The sequence below is a fragment of the Bidens hawaiensis genome, unplaced genomic scaffold, assembly GCF_021521415.1.
Source record: "Bidens hawaiensis isolate Kalapana, Puna unplaced genomic scaffold, B.hawaiensis_p1.1 tig00003237_1, whole genome shotgun sequence".
Taxonomy (NCBI): Eukaryota; Viridiplantae; Streptophyta; class Magnoliopsida; order Asterales; family Asteraceae; genus Bidens; species Bidens hawaiensis.
This window is the reverse complement of record NW_027491176.1, coordinates 1,605,024-1,632,604: the sequence shown is the minus strand read 5'-3', so window position 1 is coordinate 1,632,604 and position 27,581 is coordinate 1,605,024. Positions and strand designations below refer to the sequence as shown.

Genomic DNA, 27,581 nt, shown 5'->3' with positions numbered 1-27,581 from the left:
TTAACTTTTCAAAAAGTTTATAAGTTACAAGTTGATTAACATAAGGAATCCAAAACACCCCCCCAACATCTATTTGTGACTTTATGTTAAACAATGAAACAACGTGAGATGGTCTTTCTCTATATTCTTTTTTCACTTTCTAACTCTAAATATCAAAACTGTCATGGTATCAAGAATTTTGATCTTGATCACTAAACGAATAAAAACAATCTAATATCGTGTCAAATGATCAATGATCGTTACCTTTTTTATGTTTTCCTTTATTTTTAGCGGCAAACTAGCCTACTCATAAATATATCTATTAGGACCATTATCTACCTATACATGAACATTGCAGAATTTAAACTAATAATTTCTAGGATAGAAGAGAGATACCATAACACTGGACCAAAGACCTTGGATGGAAACCTCTTTTATGTGATAAGCATCTCCAACTACTCGCCCACTAACCCCACTCAAACCCTTCTTCTCTTTCCCCCCTCTCTTTTTTCCTTAAAAAAATAGTTCGTATCCCATAAGAAACATATGAGCAATCTCCCACTAGAGATGCTCTTATACAAAAGTAGTAAATTTCATAATAATATTTCTATAGAAGAAACAGTAACTTTAAAGCTTTACACAAAAGAACGGAAACTGATTTCAACAACTGATTTTAACATTATTTTACCTTCAAAAGAGGAATGGTTCTTCACGGGGGGGGGGGGGGGGGTTATGGAGGAGCAGTTGAGCTTTCAAACGCAGATATTCACCATTTATTTTTAGAGGAGGTTGCAGGCAAGGAGAGAAGAGGATGCTAGGTATTTTCTCGGTTACAAGTGCTTAAAATTAATTTTAAGGAGTTTCAAGAGAGACAAATCTGCATTAAACCCTATATCTAACTCAGCCATCTTTTCATCATGTATTTTCACCAACCTCTCTTCTTCAAATGATCCATAGCAGGAAAATATTGTTCAGCCCGCCCCGAGTTATCAAAACGCCATTCTTTTTCATTCCTGGCATGATACTGTTGTGTCCTCCTGTTATCTTCTTCAGTATTCCTCAGTTTCTGAGATAATAATTCTCATGACTTTTCAAGTGCCTTAGCAAGCATTTGTTCTTTCACAACTCGATTCTTGTACCAATGCAATTGTTGACTATCTTCACTCATTTGATTTAGCTGATTTATAACTTTTTCTTCGTATGAAACCATATCAAACTTCAGTTTTTCTTCCCCTAATTTATTAAACATATAAAAAGAGTTAATGCATTTTAAATGATTAAGAAAGGAAAACAAACACAAAAAAGTAATAACCCCGACCTTGAGAGTGCTAATTAAAGACATCCATATCGTTTTTTTGTAGCCATGTAACCATAAAGCTTGTGTTTACCCGAGGGACAAAACATAATTTGGCGGCCTCTCAAACGCGTCTCTTTCTCTACCTTCTTCTTCAAAACGCTTGCTTAAACGTTCAGCCTAGGTGTACCCAACGACTAAGGATTCAAATATCAGAACACTCACATCCTTGTGCCCTCTTGGCCCCGTAAGCGTGGCGGGCCCTCAGTGCTTTATATGTCCCAAAATAGTCAAGAAGTTCTTGGTTTTGCATCCCAAGACACTAATTTCAACTTTCAGTTAGTTAATTCATTAATAAAATATGAAATTAAACAAATAATAATGAAGTAACAAACTAATAATATACCTTTTTGTTTTCATCTTCTTCAGTCTATGTGTTCCTAATAATAACCATTGTTGGCCATACAATCTCTCTATCCTTAACATTTTCATTCATACCCCTTCCACTGACCATTCGACTTACCGGCGGGTATGCGTTGTTTTTCAAGTCTTTGGACAAGTTGACTATTGACCAGGTCAATGAGCCGATGAGGCCGGCATTGCCCTGTGTGTCAGAACAAGCATGTGGCTATTGACCAGTATAAGAGCCTGCAGTCTCTTTTGACTCACGCTAAAACCAATGGGTCGAGACAAGTCAAGCTACACAGATGTCGGGTTGTAGTTTAAAAGAAGAGTTAAGAAGAAAGGGTGCTACAGTTAATCCAGCTGGTAAGTCGAACGGTTAGTGGAAGGGGTATGAATGAAAATGTTAAAGATAGAGAGATAGAATAGCCACCAATGGTTATTATTAGGAACCCATAGACCGAACAAGATGAAAACGAAGATGTATATTATTAGTTTGTTACTTCATTATTATATGTTTAATTTCCAATTTTATAAATGAATTGTCGAAATCAATGGCTTGGAATGCAAAACCAAGAACCTCTTGACTACTTTGGATCATATAAAGCACGGAAGGCCCGCCACGCTTACGGGCCAAGAGGGCACAGGGGTGACAGTGTGCTAATATTTGAATACTCAGTCATTGGGTACACCGAGGATGAATGTCTAAGCAAGCATTTTGAAGATGAAGGCAGAGACAAAGAGGCGTTTGAGTCCCGCCCCATTTTGTTTGGTCCCTTGGGTTAACGCAGGCTTTATGGTTACATGGCTACAAAAAAAAAGATATGGATGCCTTTAATCAGCACTCTGAAGGTCAGGATTTTTACTTCATTGAGTTTGTTTTCATTTCTTAATCGTATAAAAATGACCCAAAGTAGTCAAGAAGTTCTTGGTTTTGCAACCCAAGCCACAGATTTTAAATTTCAGTTAGTAAATTCATTTATAAAATATGAAATTAAACAAATAATAATGAGTTAACAAACTAATAATATACGTTTTTCGTTTTCATCTTCTTCAGCCTGTGTGTTCCTAATAATAACCATTGGTGGCCATACAATATCTCTATCTTTAACATATTCAATCAACACCTTCCATTGACCATTCGACTTACTAGCTGGATTAACTGTAACACCCTTTCTTCTTAAATCTTCTACCAAAACTACAGCCAGACCTATGTGAAACTTGACTCGTCTTGACCCTTTTGTTTAGCGTGAGTTAGAAGAAACTGCAAGCTCTTATACCAGTCAATAGCCCCAGGCCCGTTCTGACACACAGGGCAATGCCACTGCCTCATCGACTCATTGACATGGTCAACAGTCAACTTTTCCAAAAACTTGAAAAACTTCGCATATCACCTGTACTTCTTTTGCTACCTCATGACTTTTAGGCGTTTCATCTGAATCATACTCATCACTTAGGAGCTCATCATCAAACTCTTCAACTTCATCAGTTTCATCTTGATCTTCAACATGTTGTACTGTAACATTTGGTTGGTTAATTACTGTTAGTGCACGGTTTTGGTTGTCTCGATTCTTTGTAATCGTTTGTAATTTATTATTATTTTAATTTAAGGGCTTTTTAGTAATTTATAAGATTTGTTATTGTTATGGCTCATTCGTTAAGGATGTTTAATGAATGAGACCAATTGTATTTATCACTGTCTATTCGTTAAGGTTGTTTAACGAATGGGCATCAATCGTTATTTGTTATGTATCCATTCGTCATGGAATGTTGACGAATGGGGTATAGCGAATGAGTCATTCGCTATACCATTTTGTTATTTATGTAATGAAGACGAATGAAGTCCATTCGTTACAGAATGTGTAACGAATGACATTCATCTTCTATATATATGCTGATTAGCCTGCATTTTAATTTAAGTGTTTTTATATTATTCTCTCATTGTCGTTACTTTGTCCAACTGGTTACTCAACACTTCGTTCATCTAATTAACATTATTATACATATACATATATCATATTAATAGATCCGGTTACTAATCGATATGAATTGATCAATCGATTGAAGCTCTAAGGTGTTCACATTTGCGCCGTTGATTCTTACATGCCCGGGCCTTGAAATTCTGTTCCATACGGTCTTAAGCGGTGGACTGATTGCATTCTGGTTACTCTCATAGTATTTGTGCACTTGTTGGCTGTTAGCACCACCACTGACACCGCCTTGGCCGCCTGTTTGAACGAACCGTCCATCGTTTGGAGCCCTTACTTGTTCATTCCCACGTCCATAAACTTTTCGACCATTGGATACTTGACACCATTGGAAAGATTACTCTTGAAAATCCATCTAATACCAGCACCATATGAATGAGAAATTAAATTAGCATCTCCAACTACTCGCCCACTAACCCCACTCAAACACTTCTTCTCTCCCCCTTATCCTCTCTTTTTTCTTAAAAAAAAGTGCTTGTATCCCATAGGACACAAATGAGCAATTTCCCACTAGAGATGCTCTTACACAAAAGTAGTAATTTTCATAACAATATTTTTATAAAAGAAACGGTAACTTTAAAGGTCATAAATTTTTTACCTCTAAGATACTCCACATCTTCATCCAAGACTTGGTACAAGAACCAAGTTGTGAAAGAAAAAAATATATCTTAAGGCACTGAAAAGTCATGCGAATTATTATGTCGAAGATTGAGGCAAACTAAAGAAGAGAACCGGAGGACACAGTAGTATCATGCCAGGAATGAAAAAGAAGGAAGTTTTGATAACTCGGGGTGAGCTGAACAATCTTTTCCTGCTATGGATCATTTGAAGAGGTACGTGGCATAACGCATATGTTTTAAATGTTGACGAGGTCAATGAGCAGATGAGGCAGTGACATTGACTGGTATAAGAGCCTGGAGTCTTTTTTGACTCATGCTAAAACCAAAGAGTCGAGACAAGTCAAGTTACACAGAGGTCTGGCTGTAGTTTTAGAAGAAGAGTTAAGAGTAATGGGTGCGACAATTAATCCAGCTAGTAAGTCGAATGGTCATTAGAAAAGGTTGAATGTAAATGTTAAAGATAGAGAGATTGTATGGCCACTTATGGTTATTATTAGGAACATACAGGCTAAACAAGATGAAAAAGAAAAGGTATATTATTAGTTTGTTACTTCATATTTTATAAAAGAATTTACTAACTGAAAGTTAAAATCAAGAACTTCTTGATTACTTTGTGTAACATCCTAAAATAATTCTAATATTAAATAAAGAAAGTTGCGGTTAGTTATCGTGTGTTAATAATTAATTTATGCTAAATAAAGAAAAGATCATGGATTGGGATTAAATAAGATGGATTAAAGGGTAACGAGCTTTAGGTCCATGGGCCTTGGGGAATATAAATATCCTTCTAAACCACCCTAAGACCCTAAACCTCATTTCATTCCATCTTAATCTCTACACACTCCAAACACACACACACACCATACGCGGCCGAGAGAGAGAGAGAGAGAGAGAGGTGAAATCTGAGCAAGCAAACGTGCTTCAAGATTGATACAAGATCCAAAGTTCATAAGCTAGCTAACCGAGACCAAAACGAAAATGTAAAGGTATGATTTCGATCTTAAAGTTCATGTTTTTATAGACGGTTAGCCATGAAACTTGAAACTATAATAGATCGGGTCTAAACGAAACGTAAAGTAATGAACTTGATGCTATGACGAACCTAATGAACCCATAAACAGACCGGTTCGTATAAGATAAACCGTAAATCTTGTATTGAACGTTTTTGAACTTAAAGGTCCAAACTTTATTCGTTTTCAGGCCAAATCTTATCTAAAAATGACCGTAGGAATGATCACGGGTTTGGGTTGTATCATATCCCTGAGTTTCGCGATAAACGAAGATGATTATGGGAGGTTAAAGTCACACAGCGGCTGCAGCTGGGCAACTTCGCCACAACTAAGCTCGCTGCTGTTAACTTCGCCCCCAGTAAGTTCGCCAAGCCAAGTTCGCCAAGCAAGTTCGCCGAACTGTAACTTCGCCTGGTGATAAGTTCATTTAATGATAACTTCGCCTAAGGCTAAGTTTGTTAATGTTTAACTTCGCCAAGTTAAGTTCGCCTAAATCTAAGTTCGCTACTGATAAGTTCGCTACTGGTTAAGTTCGCTTACATTATGACCGCTTACGAATACAGGAGAGTTAAAATAGTAAGCTTAACCCCAGCCAGGGGCTCTGCCCCTTGGACCCTGCTAGGGGCTGCCGCCCCTAGAACCCCGCTGCCAGGGGCGCTGCCCCCCGGACCCCCGTTCGTTGTGGGTAATAATTGAACTAGAAAGACGATATGGGTAGTGATAGTTAATTGATACGTGTAATTGTTATACAGTTAGTCGTGCACAACTCAAGAAAGGGATTACTATAAACGGTGAATGTAACCGCATTCAGGTGAGTTTCTAGCCCCACTTTCTTGTTATGTTTTTGGGGCTGTGTGCATACTCGATGTGATAGTTAATACACTTACCTTAGGTGGTAACTGTATGCCTTGTATGATTTATGTATGATGATTGCTTGACGGTGCGTGAACGATCTTCGGATATTGCATGTGCCATCAGGTGGTAGTTAAAGGTATGATTGATATGTATGATGTATGTATGAATATATAAGATGTATGAATAATGTATGTATGATATGTTAATGGTACGTGAACGCTCTTCAGAGATTGCACGTATTGTCAAGGAAAGTATGTAAATGACACGTATGATATAGCAGTACGTATGTAGGGAACCGACCCTAATAGTATCGGCGAATGAAGGGAACTGACCCTAATAGTATAGGAGAATGTAGGGAACCGACCCTATTAATATCGGCGAATGTAGGGAACCGACCCTAATAATATCGGTGAAGTAAATAGAGCGAAATGCTCTTAAACACATATGTACGAATGGAAGTAATATGTGAGTATGTAAGAAAAAATGAAAGTACGAATGTAAGTAAGTATGATGGTGTGTAACTTTGGGTGCATATGTCACTATGTGAATGTATTGTATGTCGTTTAATTAACTAGAACTCACTCAGCTTAGCTGACTTTTAGTATGCACGCAGGTGAGTAGGATGAGGCAGCTGGCTTGAAGGGAGACACATGGCGGATGAATAAGGAAGCTGGCATCTGAAGATTTACTTGTTTATGTTGAACTAAAAGACATGTTTTAAGCTATGTTTTAAAGACAAGTTATGAATGTTTGTAACGACTGTTGATGATTATGTTATTCCGCGAAAGTTTTAATTAACTCTGATATTCAGAACTGTGTTTATGAGTAAATCCAACGTCTTACAAGTTGGCATCAGAGCAAAGTTCGAGAGATTTAAGGGTCCTACATGCTTAGACTCGAACAGAGAATGGGATTTAAGTAAGAAAAGGGAGAAGATGCCAGTCCAAGAATGCCATGTGTCACTCAAACAAGCTCAGTAAAGGTAAAGTGTATGGTTAAATAATGAAGGTAAATGTTAGCTTAATTTCTAAAAGAAGGGTAAGTGAATGTTAGGGATTGGATTAATTGATTGCTTGTTTGAATTGACTGTTTGAAATTAGAACCAGCACAAATAGACTCATAAAGGGAAGTGTATAGGACACGGAAAGTAACGTGATCAGCTAATCACAGCTGGCCACTGTTATTACCTGTTAGCCTTACTATCCTTGTACTAAACAGTTCCTTAAGTGATGATGTTTGTGTTTCCTTATAGAATACGAATGGCTGGAGCTAAGAAAGTTGCTGGAAGGGGAGGACGTACGGGACGTCGTGGTAGGCCACGCGTTGTCCGAGAACCGTCAGTGGAAGCAGCTACTAACGCTGAGGGAGAAGGAAGTGCAGCCGGTGGGAATCCGAGTAACAACGAGGGAGTTCAATTGGACCCCGCAATTTAAACGGCCATTGCTCAAGCGGTAGCAGCTGCTGTGAAAAACATGAATGCCGAAGGGTCTGCTGGAGGCCGTGAAAGAACCGCTGAAAGGGCGGAAGGAGAGGGTAAGAAAAATGATGAAGGGGAGGGGGAAGAATCAAGCGTGGTTAAGTTAGTGAAGGTTGATGACAGGAAAAGGGGCCAAGCTGGGTGCAACTATAAGTCCTTCAAAGGATGTGACCCACCGAAGCTGTCTGGGTTGGGTGACGCAATCACTACTTTTCAATGAATAACCACTATGGATAAGGTTATCTGCATAAGCGAGTGCTGTCCCGACCAAGCTGTTGGTTATGCCACTCAGTTTTTTGGTGAAGAGGCGATGTATTGGTGGGAATCGATTGAGCAGAGGAAGAGTCAAGAGGAAATCAAGGCTATGAGGTGGGAGGATTTGAAAGAACTGGTCATGAAGAAATTCTGTGCTGATGCCGAAGTTGAAAGGGCGGAGATGAGGTTCCTAAACTTGAAAGCTGGGACGATGACTCATCGCGAGTATACCACCGAGTTCGACCGAATGTCTAGGTTGGTGCCCGATATGCTTAACACTGAGGCTAAGAGAATTAAATGCTATGTGAGGGGTTTGCCACAAAAAGTCCGCATGCTAGTCATGGCGAATAAACCTGCCACTTTTGACTCTTCTGTCGAACTTGCAGAGATGATTTATGATGTTTAAGGCCCCGTTATCGGTGCCTCACTTTTGACGTTGGATTTACTCATGAACACAGTTCTAAATATCAGAGTTAATTAAAACTTTACGCGGAATATAAAACTTTCGTAAAACATTACATATCAAATCATAAACATGTCTTAAAACATTCTTCTTGTCTCTCAAAATTAAAACATAACTTATAACACATAAAAGATCTTCATATGCCAGGCTTTTATTCTTCTGCCATGTGTCCCGCTCACGCTAGTTGTCGCATCCTACTCACCTGCGTGCATACTAAAAGTCAGCTACGCTGAGTGAGTTCTAGTTAATCATACATCAAACAATACATTCACTTACCTTCAATCATGCAACCGAAGATACATAATAATTACTTTACAAATTTACTTTTATTTCATACTTTCATACATATATACATACTTTATTACTTTTATACTTTATATTTACTGTCCATTCTATCTCAGATATTACTAGGGTCTGATCCCTCTTTCCTTTGTCTATCTCATATATTATTAGGGTCTGATCCCTTTCTTGTCTATCTCAGATATTAGTAGGGTCTGATTCCTTTATACTTCTCTATCTCAGATATTATTAGGGTCTGATCCCTTACTTCTTCATCTCCGTACATACTGTCTTTTCATACCCGAAATATACATATACTTTCTTTTATCATTCATACATACACATATGTTATATATATATATATATATATATATATATATATATATATATAACATACACATTCAACTATCATCATACCTCCCTTGTCAATGCGTGCAATATCTGAAGATCGTTCACGTACCGACAAGCTTTCATTCACATGCAAAATATACATACATAGATAACATATAAATCATACATGGCATACACTTACCATTTAAGGTAAGTGTATTAATTATCATATCGAGTATGCACACAGCCCCGAAAACATAACAAGGAAATGGGGCTAGAAACTCACCTGAATGCGGTTACGTTCACCGTTTATCGTAATCCCTTTCTTGAGTTATGCACGGCTAACTGTAGGGGGCTGGGGTTAAGCTACAGCGAACTTAACTTAATCGAACGGGTCGCAGAGCCTTTATTTCCATTAAAGGTTCTTAGCAAAATTTTCATTAACATTTCTTAAATGATTATTTTATTCGCTAGTCGTTCGTTATGCCGAATGGGTTCTGGTTAACAATCATTCGCTATTCCATTCGCTATGACGAGTGGTCCCATTCGTTATAACGAATGGCCTGATCTGAGTATAACGAATGACTAAGGCCATTCGTGCTTTCATTGGACGAATGTAAGGCTCATTCGTTACAGGAGCACGCGAAGGTACCTATAACGAATGGCTCCATTCGTTGTCTTTTTATGATGAATGAATGGATGATGAATGAATTAAGTCATTCGTGACTTATGTAGTGTAACATCCTAAAATATTCTAATATTAAATAAACAAAGTTGTGTTAAGTTGTCGTGTGTTAATGATTAATTAATATTAAACAAGAAAGGATCATGGACTTGGATTAATTAAGGTGGATTAAAGGGTAATGAGCCTTAGGTCCATGGGCTTTAATGGATATAATACCCCCCTTAAACCATCTTAAAACCCTAATCCTCATTTTCCATCTTTCCATATTTGCCTACACACTCAAGAACACACACACACCACCTTGCATACAGCCGTGAGTGAGAAACGAGATCCGAGGCCAAAGATCAAGCTAAACATTATTAGATCTTTAATACACGAGCTAGATACAAGATAACCAAGCAAACCGTGACCACACCGAACACATAAAGGTATGTCTTTTACCTTAAAGTTTATGTTTTTAGGATCGGTTAGCCGTGAAACTTAAACATAAAGTAAATCGGGTCTAAACGAAACGTAAAGTAGCAAACTTGACGTTGGAAACGAACTTAACGAACCTATTGCTATGTACGGCGACTTGTATTGAACGTTTCTAAGCTTAAAGGTCCAAGCTTTATAGTATATACGGTATATATATGAACGAAAGCGGTTAGGAAACATTAGTGGGTGATGTCAAACCATAACAAGGGTATTAAGAATCGCAAAATGCTTGTTAAGATTGATAAAAAAAGCAACTCGTCGCTGCTGCTGGATAACTTCGCTATGGAAGTTCGCGTGTACATAAGTTCGCCCGATGATAAATTCGCTTAATGATTAAGTTCGCTAAATGATTAAGTTCGCTACTGGTTAAGTTAGTTGCTGTGTAAGTTCTCTACTGGTTAAGTTCGCTTAAGTTAAGTTCGCTTAAGTTAAGTTCGCTTACACGTATGTTCGCTTACATTTATGACCGCTTGCGAATACAGGAGAGTTAAAATGATAAATTAAAATCCTAATGGAAAATACGTTAAGATAGTTAACGAAAATAAGTTAAGTTAAGTTCACTGTAGCTTAACCCCAGCCAGGGGCTCTGCCCCTTGGACCTGCTGGGGGTTGCCGCCTCTAGACCCCACTGCCAGGGGCGCCCCCAGACCCCCGTAGCTAGGGGTTACCATAACTTAGAAGTATGATATAGTTAGAAGTAGTTAATTGACGCGTCATAATTGTTATACAGTTAGCCGCGCCCAGTTAAAGAAACGAGTTACCATTAACTCGGAAAGGAACTGTGCTCAGGTGAGTCTCTAGCCCCATTTCCTTGTTATGTTTTCGGGGCTGTGTGCATACCCAATGTGAATGTTAATATGATTACCTTAAATGGTAAGTGTATGCTATGATGATTGATGTGATCGTATGTAAGAATGCTTTGAATGAATGCTTGAGGGTGCGTGAACGATCTTTGGATATTGCACTTATCGACAGGGAAAGTAATGTGTAGTATTCCTAGTATGAAATATGTATATATGAAAGTACTTAATGAAATGAGTATGTACGAAAGTATGATTAAATAAAGAAAGGTATGTATGGTTATAGGAAGGATGGAATGTATGGTTAAAAAGGGAACAGACCCTAATAGTATCCGCGAATCTAGGGAACAGACCCTAATAATATCTACGAATGTAGGGAACAGACTGTAACACCCCGGCTAAAGCGGAATACGCCTGGGTGCGACATACAGATTGCTGAAAACACATGTGACACTATTAAGTGACAATAATACCATTAATTGATTTAACAACAAGTACACAAGTTTGAAAGTAAGAGACATACCAAGGAAAATACAATAACAATTAACAACTTGTGCATTTATTAATATAACCTAAGTTTCTAGTGTCTTCTCCGTTTCATCCTCTAATAATTGTACCTGTAACATATATATAAAATAAAGTCAACTAAATGAATAGTTGGTGAGTTCACACAAGTTTTTATATACGTACATAAAAATCATACAATTCCATGAACAAGTGTAAATGAGCAAGTAAGGTCCTTTCCAACTGGGATTGTGCACCAGCGTACTCAGATAAGCGCAAGTAAGGTCCTTTCCAGTTGGGATTGTGCACCAACGTACTCGGATAATGAGGCCATTTTCCACTCATAACAACAAATGTATTGAGCGCAAAGGGGGGGCGTATGATCATACTATATTGAAGTAATCCATGTGCAAGTAATTTTGAGCAAGTAACAAGTAAACACACAAGTTCATGTAGCGAATTGTAGTTTGTAAATAATGAATAAACGAAATTGTAATTTGGATAGGATATATATGCTACCCCCAAAAGTAGTAAAAGAGTAAAAAGGGGGTGTGAGAAAATCACCTTGATGTTGAAGACAAACTTGAAATAAAACCGAAAGTACGTAAATGAAATCGAAGCAATTAAACGTCACGAACTAGAATTAAAAGCATAAAAATTAATATTAACTTACTACTTATAAAATGTAGATATTCATACAAGTACTATAAGTATTTCCTAAGCGATTCCTATAATCCTTAGTATCCAAACAATCCCACGGTTTATTAAAAGTTTGACCAAAGTTTGACTTTCGTTGACTTTTGACCAAAAAGGTCCATATTGTTGACCGTTGACTAAAAATATTGACCGTTGACAAAAATATTGACCGTTGACCCTAAATGTTGACCGACAACCCGTTGATGGCTTTTGACCAATTATCTAGACTTAAAATAATCATAAGATATTCATAGTCGCAACCTAACAATCGATCATGTAATTTGCAGTTAATCATTTTTTATGTAACCCTATGACTAAGTCACACTTTTACCAATTTCATTTCTCATAAGTAAGACCAAACATTTAGTCAAATAATTTCAAGTTGACCAATAAAGTCAAATTCCAATATAACACAACAATCTTTGTACAAACTACAACTATTTTTACCAAACAGCATGCTGGATAAATTTGGGTAGGTTTTAAGTCATCAAAACCTATTTTTCTAATCAGTCAAAACATGCAAATAATTTACCAAATAATTCCCACAGATACTTTCAAGTATTAGGAACAACATAATATTTTCTTGTAATTTTTCAACACTAACAAACATCATGAAAATTCATACACTACGGCAACCTATTTTCCGCTACCTTATCAGCACAACAGAATGTAAATATTTGCTAAAAATTCCATATATGTACAATTGATGCAAGACCAATTGAATTGGATTCCTAATTCAATTTATAACATTCCAGAAGTGAAATAACACCTATATCTTTTTCAATCTCAAGTTATACAATTTACAACACAGCTCAGAAAATTTCTCTTTCAATCAGGATTGCAACCCGATTTTTTAAATTAATAAAAACTAGACAAAAAAAGTACAAAATTATGATTCTTGACTTTTTGAAAACTAGATTCAAAGTACGTAATCGTAGTATCACAAATCAATCAGAAACACCAACGTATCATCAAGTTATACAATCTACAATCTAAAACACAGAATCGGTCAACAAGAAGATTCAAACCAAAAGTCACAAAAATCATGATTCTTATATCCTTATGATCTTTAATCATCAAGGAACCATTTTTTATAACCAATCTCATGTATTTCATTATTTTACTGATTTATAAAATAATATTAATGTACAAAATGTTTCCATATTTTCTTTTATGACAAGACACACAATTTCTTTTAAAACCATCAACTTGATCATCTTTTTATTTCTTATGATTACATGTGTTTGGATACTTAATCCCACAATCCCAAATCAAAGAAACATAAATAAAATATATATTAACCATGCTTACTTACTTGCTTGATCAATGCTATATCACTATTTGTTCCAAAAATCACCCAACTTGATTATGATATTTTGAGAGTGTTTTAGAAAAATAAAATGTATGTGTGTGTGATGTGATATGGACGGCCAAAAGGAAGAAAAAGAAAAGTTATAACCTTAATTGTTATTTACTTATCATTAACACAATCATTAAGACGTAATTAATTTTATTAAACTTTAGGTTATGTCAGTTTTTATTTCATGTGACATGTTACATTCTATTATAAACGTTTTCTAGTAACCATATGTTGTGTACTAGTCCTTTTGTTACTTGTCATGTAATATATCATAGGTTATGTTATTTTAATTATTCACTTCTACTACAACATATAAGTATACAACAATTAATCATGTAGCATGTAACACAATTTCACCCACCACATATAATACATGTAACATATCATGCGTGACAAATTTATTATAACCTATCATATATAATAACATGTGTGACAAGTTTATTATTCTAGTTATCAATAACTAGTGACTCTCACTTAGGTCACCAACGACACCACTGACTCAATGTATGCATACATGACACTATATGCATGGGAGTTCATTAACTTAGTTAACACAGTCAACAGGATTTAACTGAAAATGTCGGGTGTCACATCGGGGATTAGAAATGTTGAATGCATATTTTATTATGGAGTTGGATATTATAATATGTTTTTATACATATATTTATAAATAAAAACCGATAATTTAAAACGGGTCGGATTTTCGGGTTTGAAAAGTAACGAATGTTACACAGACCCTAATAATATCTGCGAATGTAGGGAACAGACCCTAATATTATCTGTAAAGGTTATAGGGCGGAATGTTCTTTAAAACGTATATGCGGGGATGAAAGTATGTATGAATGTATTTATGTATGAAAGAAAGAATGAAAGTATGTATGTATGTAAGTATGTAAGGAAATATGAAGTTATGTATCTTCGGATACGTATTTATGTAAGCATGTGAATGTAATGTATGATTAACTAAAACTCACTCAGCGTAGTTGACTTTTAGTCTGCACGTAGGTGAATAGGTTGAGGCAGCTCGCTTAAATAAGGACGTATGGCATTGGACTGAAGATATTGACATCTTGGGAAGAAAGCTATGATGTTTTGAAATGACTTTTAAATTATGTTTAAAGACAAGTGTTTAAATTGTTAAGGCTATTTGAAGGATTTTGTAATATATGTTTGAATTTTTATATTTCGTGAAAAGTTTTAATTAACTCTGATATTTAGAACTGTGTTTATGAGTAAATCCAATGCCAATGTAGGGCACCGGGACCGGGGCCTTACATTTAGCGTGAGTTAAAAGAAACTGCAAGCTCTTATACCAGTCAATATCCACAGGCCCATTCTGACACACAGGGCAATGCCACTGCCTCATTAGCTCATTGTCCTAGTCAACAATCAACTTTTCCAAATACTTGAAAAACTTCGCATATCACTTGTACTTCTTTTGCTCCTTATGACATTTAGGTGTTTCATCCGAATCATAATCATCACATAGGAGACCGTCATTAAACTCTTCAACTTCATCAGTTTCATCATGATCTTCAACATGTTGTTCTATAACATTTGGTTGGTTATTTGCGCCGTTGATTCTTACACGCTCGGGCCTCGAAATTCTGTTCCATCCAGTCTGAAGCGATAGAGTGATTGCGTTCTGGTTACTCTCATAGTATCTATGCACTTGCTGGTTGTTAGCACCACCACTGATACCGCCTTGGCCGCCTGTTTGACCGAACCGCCCATCATTTGAAGCCCTTACCTGTCCATTCCCACGTCCATCAACTCTTTGACCATAAAACATTTGACACCATTGGTAATATTACTCTTGCAAATCCATCTAATACCAGCACCGTATTAATGAGAAATTAAATTAGCATCTCTAACTACTCGCCCACTAACCCCACTCAAACCCTTCTTCTCTCTCACCTATCCTCTCTTTTTTCTTAAAAAAACTTATCGTATCCCTTATGACACATATTAATAATCTCCCACTGGAGATGCTCTTACACACAAGTAGTAATTTTCATAACAATATATTTATAAAAGCAACGGTAATTTTAAAGGCTATAAATTTGTTACCTCTAAGATACTCCACGGCTTCATCTAGGACTTGGTACAAGAACCGAGTTGTGATATAACAAATGCATGTTAAGGCATTGAAAAGTCATGCTAATTATTATCTCAGAAACTGAGGAAAACTGAAGAAGATAAACGAAGGACACAACAATATCATGTCATGAATGAAAAAGAATGGAGTTTTGATAACTCGGGGCGGGCTGAACAATATTTTCCTGCTATGGATCTTTTTGAGAGGTATGTGGCATAAAGTATTTGTTTTAAATGTTTACCAGGTCAATGAGCCGATGAGGCAGTGGCATTACCCCGTGTGTCAGAATGGGCATGGGGCTATTGATTGGTAGAAGAGCATGCCGTCTCTTTTGACTCACGCTAAAGCAATAGGGTCGAGTCAAGTCAAGTTGCACAGAGGTTTGGCTGTAATTTTAAGAGTTAAGAAGAAAGGGTGCTACAGTTAATCCAGCTGGTAAGTCGAATAATCAGTGGAAGAGGTTGAATGAAAATGGTAAAGATAGAGAGATTGTATGGCCACCTATGATAATTATTATGAACACACCGGCTAAACAAGATTAAAAAGAAAAGGCATATTATTAGTTTGCTACTTTATTATTTGTTTAATTTCATATTTTGAAAATAAATTAACTAACTGAAAGTTGAAATCAGTGGCTTGGGATGCAAAACCAAGAACTTCTTGACTACTTTGGGTCAAATAAAGCACTAAAGGCCCGCCACACTTACCGACCAAGAGGGCACTAGGGTAAGAGTGTGCTGATATTTGAATCCTCAGTGGTTGGGTACACATAGGTTGAACGTCAAAGAAATCATTTTGAAGATGAAGGTAGAGACAGCGACGCGTTTAAGGCCGCCCTATTCTGTTTTGTCCCTCGGGTAATCGCAAGCTTTATGGTTACATGGCTACAAAAAAAGATATGGATGTCTTTAATCAGCACTCTCAAGGTCGGGATTATTACATCTTTGAGTCTGTTTTCCTTTTTTAATCGTTTAAAAATGACCCAAAGTAGTCAATATGTTCTTTGTTTTGCATCCCAAGACACTGATTGCAACTTTCAGTTAGTTAATTCATTTATAAAATATGAAATTAAATAAATAATAATGAAGTAACAAACTAATAATATACCTTTTCATTGTAATCTTCTTCCGCCAGTGTGTTCCTATTAATAACCATTAGTGGCCATACAATCTCTCTATCTTTAATTTTTTTATTCATAACCCTTCCACTGACCATTTGACTTACCATCTGGATTAACAGTAACACCCTTTCTTCTTTACTCTTCTTCCAAAACTACAACCAGACCTCTGTGAAACTTGACTCGTATCGACCCTTTTGTTTTAGTGTGAGTCAAAAGAAAATGCAAGCTCTTATACTAGTCAATAGCCCGTTCTAACGCATAGGGTAATGCCACTGCCTCATCGGCTCATTAACCTGGTGAACTTTTCCAAAGACTTGAAAAACTCTTCATACCACCTTTACTTCTTTTGCTCCTCATGACTTTTATGCATTTCATCTGAATCATACTCATCACTTAGGAGCTCGTTATCACACTTTACAACTTCATCAGTTTCATTTTGATCTTCAACACATTGTTCTGTTACATTTGGTTGGTTATTTGCACCATTGATTATTACATGTCCAGGCCTCGAATTCCAGCTCCATCCAGTCTGAAGCAGTGGAGTGATTTCATTCTGGTTACTCTCATAGTATCTGTGCACTTGCTAGCTGTTAGCACCACCACTAACACCGAATTGGCCGCCTATTTGACCGACCCGTCAATCGTTTGCAGACCTTACCTGTCCGTTCCCACGTTTATCGACTCTTTTACCATTAGACACTTGACACCATTGGAAAGATTACTCTTGAAAATCCATCTAATACCAACACCATATGAATGAGAAATTAAATAAGCATCTACAACTAATCTCCCACTAACCCCACTCAAACCCTTCTTCTCTCTCCCTCTCCTCTCTTTTTTCTTAAAAAAAACTTCTCATATCTGTCACACCTCAACCTACGGCGGAAATGACGGGGCGTGAGCTGATTTTCCACAGCTCTCAATATTGGTAATTTCAATAGCTATTAAATAGAATTCGATTAAGACAAATTATTCAATATAATCTCCAAAAAGACAAATAGTTCACCAAACAACATATATCAAAATATAAAAGACTTGTTTATTTCTCTATCTTGAATCCTAAGTTCTCTTCTTGACATAACTTCACATCACACGATAACCTGCATATGCGTTAAAAATAAAGCAGATTTGTCAACACAAGGTTGAGTGAGCAACACACCAGTTTTAATGTACATATAATATAAAAATAAGTATTGCGACAAGTCAAATGAGATAAGTAATTTAACAAATGAGCAAAGATAAATGAGATGTCGAAAAGCACGAAGCTATTATGACTGTCGTATGATCATACTATATTACTATTCCGAGATTATGTTGGACCTCTTCGAATGTGAGTCACATAAGCATGTAAGAACATTACAAGTATGGTAAAAATTGTTAACACATAGGACAATAGTTGCAGTTTAAGTATATGTATAAATAAGAAATAATATGTTGACGCATATGTCCCCAAAACGTGGAAAACAGGTAAAATTGGGGAATGTGGTACTCACCTCAACAGACGAACAAAGGTGAAGGAGAATATTAAGAATGAGGGAATCACGCGTTGACGATAAAGCCTAATAAGGAAAAGAGAAGTATGGATACACTAAATAAATGTACAATCAATTAATCAATCAATCAATCAATCAAGCCATGTATATCCTCTATCCGTGAGAATAGAGAGGCTAAATGTACAAGATCGATTATGAAAACTCGATAATTATTATGAAATTAATATTATACCCCTTTTTAATCATAATTAATATAATAATGTATATAAAGATATAATATGTAAAATCATTAGTTTGTTTATATAAAAGTAAATCCCATCTTAAAAATATTATTATTAGCTTTATAAATATATTTATTTATAATTTACTTGTTATATATTTATATATTAAAATATTGTTTTTCATGTTATTATTTATATATATACATATATGCTTACATATACATACATACACGAACGAAAACGTGAGAAAACAAGTGTTATATGGTCGGTTTTCCATAAAATAGTTTTAGTTAATTATTATTATTAATAATATATTAATTTAGTGGTTTAAAAATAAAAATAATCAAAACATTCTAAAAATTCGGGGTGGCAGGGGTCGAACCCGCGAGCTGCCCATCGTGACTCATATGACAAAACCAGCTGGGCTAACCAGCGACGTGTAAACTAACCTAGTTCTTATTAGATATAAACAGAAACAAAAATACTCAGATTAGGTATAAACCTTTACAGGTTCAATTGGATTGAATCTGTTATGGTTAATCCAATTAGCCTTATGGCTTTTGTTCAACATGTTCTCGCGATCAAAATCACTAAACTATTACCTTGATTGATAACCGAAAAAGGTTTAATTGAACGTGATAATGTCGGCGATGAGAGGTGGTAAACGAGCATGTAAATGGCCAAAATAACTCAATTAAATAGAGGGTTAATGTCGGCTAGGATTTGGTGGTCGTATCTTGTTAATCAATTGAGATATTATAACCAATTTAGTGTCCTAGAAGATCAAAAGATGCGTCAGTGGTGATGATATGGAAAACGAATCAACAATGATATAATTAAGATGTTTGGATTGATTATTAGGTCGAAAATAACATAATTAGATAATTTACAAGACCGATTACAACAATTATACGAAAACTATGGTCCAAGTTATCAATTGTTGAATTCGGGTACAAGAAAATAATGTGGATATGGGTTTGGTATATGGATATCCAATTAGTGATATGGGTTATAATAATAATTACAATTTGGACCCTGGAGTTTGAGTATGGACTCAAAAGAAGATAAATCTTATGTTTTTGGGTAAATTATGCCAAAATTTAAAAGATATAATTATAAATAATTAAATATTAATAAAATAACTAATTTAACTCGATAAACGCAATATATTTAATAAACATAACCCGAACACTGAACCAAGTCGAGTAAAAGTATAAGTTCGAAAACCCGAGTTGTTACAGTCTCCCTTAATTTAGGGAATTTCGTCCCGAAATTAAGGAATACTATAACAACACCATTAAATAAAAATACATAAAACAGAACTTTAGATAGTTGAAGTAACGCTCCAAGTGAGAATCCGATAAGGGAACTTATATATAGGATGTACCAGCGGCGTATCCACCATGTCCTTATCATCTTTAAATTTATACCATTATCTCAACTACTTTCGGTTCTTCATTATGACACACAACTATTCGGATTATGATTTCCATGTGAGTACTTTGGCAGTTACGTATGCACTACCTAGATCGTCAGATGGTCCACATAACTCGTCCCATTGTGTGGGTTACAAAAAAGTTGAGTAAAACATGATTTTGAGGAAACAAAAATTTTTAAAGAGTTTTAATTAGAAAATCACAAATGTATAAAACAATTCCAAAAGTTACAGTGGATTTTACTAAAGCAAGGAAATTTCCATAACATCGCAAAAATATAAGTATTTAAAGTTGAAGAAGAGATAACTTATTAATAGTTAAGGTGAATGAAGGTAAGGAAATAAGATAGAAGTAGGCTTTAATAAACAATCTATTTAAACAAAAGGAACTTTATTCATGAGATAGAAGATAAATAGTTCAAACGGGAAAATAATTCAAAGCCAAAAAGAGGCGTTACAATACGTAATTAAGAAAAAAAACAAAATAAATTAAGATAAAGGGAATGGCAAAAGTCTTCACGGTCGTCGAGTAGCTTAATTGACGTGACTGGAGCACCATGAGGAGTTGCATTCATAGGAGTAGGAGAAGTTGAGGTAGATTGACTTGGAATAGCTTGAATGGATTGAACTTGCATAGCAGGAGCTTGAGTATAGTAGGCTCGATACACTTGAGCTTGCGGGTGCAGAGCTTGATAGAGTTGGGTTAAGTAAGGTTGACCTTGATTGATGGGAGGGGCTTGAAGGATATGGGGTTGATGGATTTGAACTTGGTGAGCATGGGTCAAGTAGTCGGGTGTAGTCATAGTTGGGCTTGATGGACATGGATGAGTTGAGGGCACATATTACGAAGATGATTTGGGTCTCCACAATGATAGCAAGCCCGAGTATTAGAAATACCAGCTTGAGCATGAGGGGTAGCTTGTGAATTAGGCAGGACACGACAAGTGTTAGCAAAGTGACCTTAATGGTTGCACTGAGTGCACAGTCGGCAACGGGATTGAGCAGGATGGTGTTGGTTACAATTGGCACAGAGAGGATAAGGATCAAGGCAAGTCTTCTTGCTTGAGGCATTAGGGTCATTGGAAGCTTGGTTGTTGGGTTGGTTGATGCAGTAGTTTTGGTGGTTGGTCTTACGTTTGTGGTTGTTGTAAGCAGGATTGGTTTCGGCTATAGCTTCGGTGGAGGATTCGGTCTTAGTATTGTCGGGTAAGGTTCCATCCCTAACATGACTATCGGTGAGAGAGGCAGCTAAGTCCATCGCCTCACCAATTGTTAGAGGGTCACGACTCACCACGGCATCACGGAAGTTGATCGGAAGACCACAAATGTATTTCTGGATACCACGACTCTCGGGGGTTACCAAGTGGGGCACAATCCGGCTAAGTTCGTGAAATCGTTTAGAGTGGGCGGAGTTATCCCCACCAATCTACTTAAGCTCCCAAAATTTAGTCTCCAATCTCTGTAGTTCGTGTTCCTGGAAAAACTCTTTCTTCATTGCTTCCTTAAGCTCCTTCCAAGGCATGGATACGACCAAGTTAGACCCTTGGTCATTCCTCAGGGTATTCCACCAGATGACAGCTCGACTCTCGAATCGGCTCAAGGCGAACTTGGTCCGTTTGACATCCAGACAATCGCAGTGGATGAAGATGCTTTCCATTTCCTTGAACCATTGAATCAAGGCGGTGACATTTTCCTCACCACGGAAGAATGGAGGTTTGGTGCTCAAAAAGTTATGGAAATCATAGTTATTTGGTGCGTTCGAGGAGGCGGATCCGTTGGAGTTGAGACTTTGGATCTGAGTGACTATCATGGGCAATGCAACAACAAATTTTTTTGTGATCCTAGCAGCCAAGCGGCGATCACGTGAACCAGATGAAAGTTGATGACGACGATGATTTCTTAGAGACGACATTCTATAGGGACCAAAAATAAGGATTTTAGAAGATGCAAGATAAGTTGAAGAAATCGTTTAAATAATAGAAAGGTTAGGTGTTTTATGATAACTTTGTTCTTACGAGTAAGGGAGTATTATGAGGAATAAAGGTAAAATATAAGGGGTACATTGCGTAGATATTTATGAGTAAAGTGAGTAATGCGTGATAACTAGAGGAGCTCAATTTAAAAGTTAATTTTTTTATTTTTGTAAAAGGAACGGTAACTTTAAAGGTCATAAATTTGTTACCTCTAAGATACTCCACAGCTTCATCCAGGACTTGGTACAAGAACCGAGTTGTGGAAGAACAATTGCATGTTAAGGCACTGAAACCTCATGTGAATTATTATCTTAGAAACTGAGGAAAACTGAAGAAGAGAACCGTAGGACACAACAGTATCATGCCAAGAATGAAAAAGAAGGGGTTTTGATAACTCGGGGCAGGCTTAACAATCTTTTCCTGTTATGAATCATTTGAAGAAGTATGTGGCATAACGCATTTGTATTAAATGTTGACCAGGTCAATGAGCCGATGAGGCAGTGGCATTACCCTGTGTGTCAGAACGGGCCTGGGGCTATTGACTGGTATATGAGCCTGCAGTCTCTTTTGACTCTGGCTAAAACCAAAGGGTCGAGACAAGTCTAGTTGCATAGAGGTCTAGCTGTAGTTTTAGAAGAAGAGTTAAGAAGAAAGGGTGCAACAGTTAATCCAGCTGGGAAGTCAAATAGTCAGTGGAAGAGGTTGAATGTAAATGTGAAAGATAGAGAGATTGTATGTCCACCTATGGTTATTATTAGGAACACATAGGCTAAACAAGATTAAAAAGAAAAGTCATATTATTAGTTTGTTACTTCATTATTATATTTTTAATTTCATATTTCGAAAACGAATTAACTAACTGAAAATTGAAATCAGTGGCTTGGGATGCAAAACCAAGAACTTCTTGACTACTTTGGGTCATATAAAGCACCGAATGCCCGCCACGCTTGCGAGCAAAGAGGGCACAAGGGTGAGAGCGTGCTGATATTTGAATCCTCAATCGTTGGGTACACCGAGGCTGAACTTCTAGGCAAGCATTTTGATTATGAAAGCATGGACAGCGACGCGTTTGAGCGCCACCCTATTATGTTTTGTCCCTCGGGTAAGTGCAGGAGTTATGGTTACATGGCTACAAAAAAAGATATGGATGTCTTTAATCAGCACTCTCAAGGTCGGGATTATTACTTCTTCGAGTTTGTATTCCTTTCTTAATGGTTTAAAAATGACCCAAAGTAGTCAAGAAGTTCTTGGTTTTGCATCCCAAGCCACTTATTTCAACTTTCAGTTAGTTAATTCATTTATAAAATATGAAATCAAACAAATAATAATGAAGTAACAAACTAGTATTATACCTTTTTGGTTTCATCTTCTTCAGCCTGTGTGTTCCTAATAATAACCATTGGTGGCCATACAATATCACTATCTTTAACATATTCAATCAACCCCTTCCATTGACTATTCGACTTACCAGCTGGATTAACTATATTACCTTTTCTTCTTAACTCTTCTACCAAAACTACAGCTAGACCTCTGTGAAACTTGACTTGTCTCGACCCTTTTGTTTTAGTATGAGCCAAAAGAGACTGCAAACTATTATACAACTCAATAGCCCCAAGCCCGTTCTGAGACGCAGGGCAATGCCACTGCCTCATTGGCTCATTGACCTGGCCAACGGTCAACTTGTCTAAAGACTTAAAAAACTCTACAAACTACATGTACTTCTTTTGCTCCTCATGACTTTTAGGAGTTTCATCTGAATCATACTCATCACTTAGGAGCTCGTCATCAGACTTTACAACTTCATCAGCTTCATGATCTTCAACATGTTGTTATGTAACATTTGGTTAGTTATTTTCACCATTGATTCTAACATGCCCGGGCCTCGAATTCCAGTTCCATTCGGTCTGAAGTGGTGGAGTGATTACATTCTGGTTACTCTCATAACATCTGCGCACTTGCTGGCTTTAGCACCACCACTGACACCGCCTTGGCCGCCTGTTTGACCGACCCGTGCATCGTTTGAGGCCATACATGTCCATACCCGCTTCCATCGACTCTTTAACCATTAGACACTTGACACAATTGGAAATATTACTCTTGAAAATCCATCTAATACCAACACCATATGAATGAGAACTTAAATTTGCATCTACAACTACTCGCCCACTAACCCACTCAAACCCTTCTTCTCTCTCACTCTCCTCTCTTTTTTCCTAAAAAAAACTGCTCGTATCCCGTAGGACAGATATTATCAATCTCCTTCTTGAGATGCTCTTACACAAAAGCAGTTATTTTCATAACAATATTTTTGTAAAAGGAACAGTAACTTTAAAGGTCATAAATTTGTTACCTTTAAGATACTCCACAGATTCATCCAGGACTTGGTACAAGAAACAAGTTGTGTAAGAATAATTGCATCTTAAAGCACTGAAATGTCATGCGAATTATTATCTTAGAAACTGAGGAAACTGAAGAAGAGAACCGAAGGACACAACAGTATGATGCCAGGAATGAAAAAGAAAGGGGTTTTGATAACTCGGGGCGGACTGAACAATCTTTTCCTGCTATGGATCATTTGATGAGGTATGTGGCATAACACATTTTTTAATATGTTGACCAGGTCAATGAGCCGATGAGGCAGTGGCATTGCCTTGTGTGTCAGAACGGGCCTGGGGCTATTGACTGTTATATGAGCCTGCAATCTCTTTTGACTCACGATAAAACCAAAGGGTCGAGACAAGTCAAGTTGCATAGAGGTCTGGTTGTAGTTTTAGAAGAAGAGTTAAGAAGAAAGGATGCAACAGTTAATCCAGCTGGTAAGTCGATTGATCAGTGGTAGAGGTTGAATGTAAATGCTAAAGATAGAGAGATTGTATGGCCACCAATGGTTATTATTAGGAACACACATGCTAAACAAGATGAAAAAGAAAAGGCATATTATTAGTTTGTTACTTCATTATTATATTTTCAATTTCATATTTCGAAAACGAATTAACTAACTGAAAGTTGAAATCAGTGGCTTGGGATGCAAAATCGAGAACTTCTTGACTACTTTGGGTCATATTAAGCACCTAATTCCCGACACACTTACGGGCAAAGAGGGCACAATGGTGAGAGCATGCTTATATTTGAATCCTCAGTCGTTGGCTACACTGAGTCTAAACGTCGAAGCAAGCATTTTGATGATGAAAGCATGGAAAGCGACGCGTTTGAGCGCCACCCTATTATGTTTTGTCCATCGGGTAAATGCAGGATTTATGGTTACATGGCTAAAAATATATATGTATGTATTTATCAGCACTCTCAAGGTCGGATTATTACTTCTTTGAGTTTGTATCCCTTTCTTAATCATTTAAAAATGACCCATAGTAGTCAAGATGTTCTTGGTTTTGCATCCCAAGCCACTGATTTCAACTTTCAGTTAGTTAATTCATTTATAAAATATGATATTAAACAAACCATAATGAGGTAACACACTAATAATATATCTTTTTTTTAATCTTCTTCAGCCTGTGTGTTCCTAATAATAACCATTGGTGTCCATAAAATCTCTCTATCTTTAACATATTCAATCAAACCATTCCATTGGCCATTCGACTTACTAGCTGGATTAACTGTAGCACCCTTTCTTCTTAACTCTTCTACCAAAACTACAGTTAGACCTCTGTGAAACTTGACTCGTCTCGACCCTTTTGTTTTAGTCTGAGTCAAAAGGGACTACAAGCTCTTATACCAATCAATATCCCCAGGCCCGTTCTGACACACAGGGCAATGTCACTGCCTCATCGGCTCATTGACATGGTCAATGGTCAACTTGTCCAAAGACTTAAAAAACTCCGCATACCACATGTACTTCTTTTGCTCCTCATGAATTTTAGGCGTTTCATCCGAATCATACTCATCACTTAGGAGCTCGCCAACAGACTTTACAATTTCATTAGTTTCATCATGATCTTCAACATGTTGTTTTCTGTAACATTTGGTTGGTTATTTTCACCGTTGATTCTTACATGCTCGGGCCTCGAATTCCAGTTCCATTCGGTCTGAAGCGGTGGAGTGAGTGCATTCTGGTTACTCTTATAGTATATGCGCACTTGCTGGCTGTTAGCACCACCATTGACACCGCCTTGGCCGCCTGTTTGACCGACCCGTCCATCGTTTGAAGCCCTTACATGTCCATACCCATGTCCATCGACTCTTTTACCATTAGACACTTGACACCATTGGAAATATTACTCCTGAAAATCCATCTAATACCAACACCATATGAGTGAGAAATTAAATTAGCATCTACAACTATTGTTAAACATGGATCAGATCTAAACGATAATCAATTGTAGATCTAATACATTAAACGTATCTAGTTCTAGATAATACTCTTAATTAGGTTATATATGAATATATATATATATATATATATATATATATATATATATATATATATGTTATTAGATATGTGTATTAGTATAAGATTAGGTGAAGTATTGATCGAGAGAGAAATTGGGCAGAGGTTCGTTAACTCAAATAATCAAAACTTACATTAACAGGGAAGGAACTCCCTATAAATAGACGATGGGATCAACTCGTTACACATCCCGTAACGAATTGGATCCACTTCGTTAACTTACAGACTCACAAAGGAAAGCATAACGAACTTTGATTCGTTATGCCCCCATTCGTCAACATTCCATGACGCCTGGCAACATACATAACGAACTAGACATTACATTAGAGAAATTGGCTAATTCGTTAAACATACTTAACGAATTTGTCTTACATTAACAAACTAAAGTAAATTACATAAATTCCCTTAATATTAAAATAATAATAAATTACAAAACGATAATTACAAAGACTCGAGATGACAAAACCGTGCACTAACAAACACCCCCCGTCTTGAGCTCTTTGTCTTTACTTTACTTGAAACGCTTCGACACCCAATATCGACAACTATGAATCCCGAACTCGTAACATACCCGCACGGCACACTGGAATTGCATAGCTCGGTCATAGTCTTCCTGGCGCTCAATTATTATCTTATTCACGAACAGCATGTCATTGTCAGTCTCAGATAAATTAACGAGCCACATAGGATCGATATCTCTAATAAAGATAGTCTTCAAGCCTTTCCCAAGGACAATGAAGGCCTCACCAGTATGATTTTCGTAGTACCAACGGTTAAACGTTAGGTGAAGACCTTGCGGGAAAGTCTTCACAGGTACATACTTCATCATTTTTGGTGGTTTTACCTTAAGCAAAGCTTCCTCCATCCCGTACGTGGATCTACCTCGTCAATACGCTTACGGATAGGAATCTGCAGCTTAAAGAACTTAAACCCGTGGTTTACCTCAAAAAGAAAGTGTTAATGAAACCAATCTACTTGATGATTTCCACCGCGGTTTATGAAAGGTTGGCTAGCGAGGGTACGAACATCCCAACCCGGTAGTGAGAGAACGTCAGTGATATTTTCATAGTACTGAACGCCGTTCTCCCATTTGATGATGCAGACCTTAAGTTCAGAATCGTAAAGCCAGGAAATAATATCACCTTTAACAGTCGATACAGCTTTGAACTTTGTTTTCTGATTGGCTTTAGCGCATGCGATCTCATCCTGCTTCAATTATTCATTCACGTACCTGTACGCCTCAATAATCTTACGTGACCATTTGCACCGATACTTAAACCATTCCTGAATATCCTCCACTAATGGATCAGGATTCCAATCAAACTTCTTCTCTTTACCCTTCGAGACCTTTTCTAGATGATC

The 27,581-nt window shown here is 36.9% G+C and overlaps 1 pseudogene; it reads right to left on the bottom strand.

Moving 5' to 3' along the window:
• Positions 1-904: 904 nt before the first annotated feature.
• Positions 905-14,840, bottom strand: LOC143622619 (protein SUPPRESSOR OF GENE SILENCING 3-like; annotated as a pseudogene).
• Between the last annotated feature and the right edge of the window lie 12,741 nt (positions 14,841-27,581).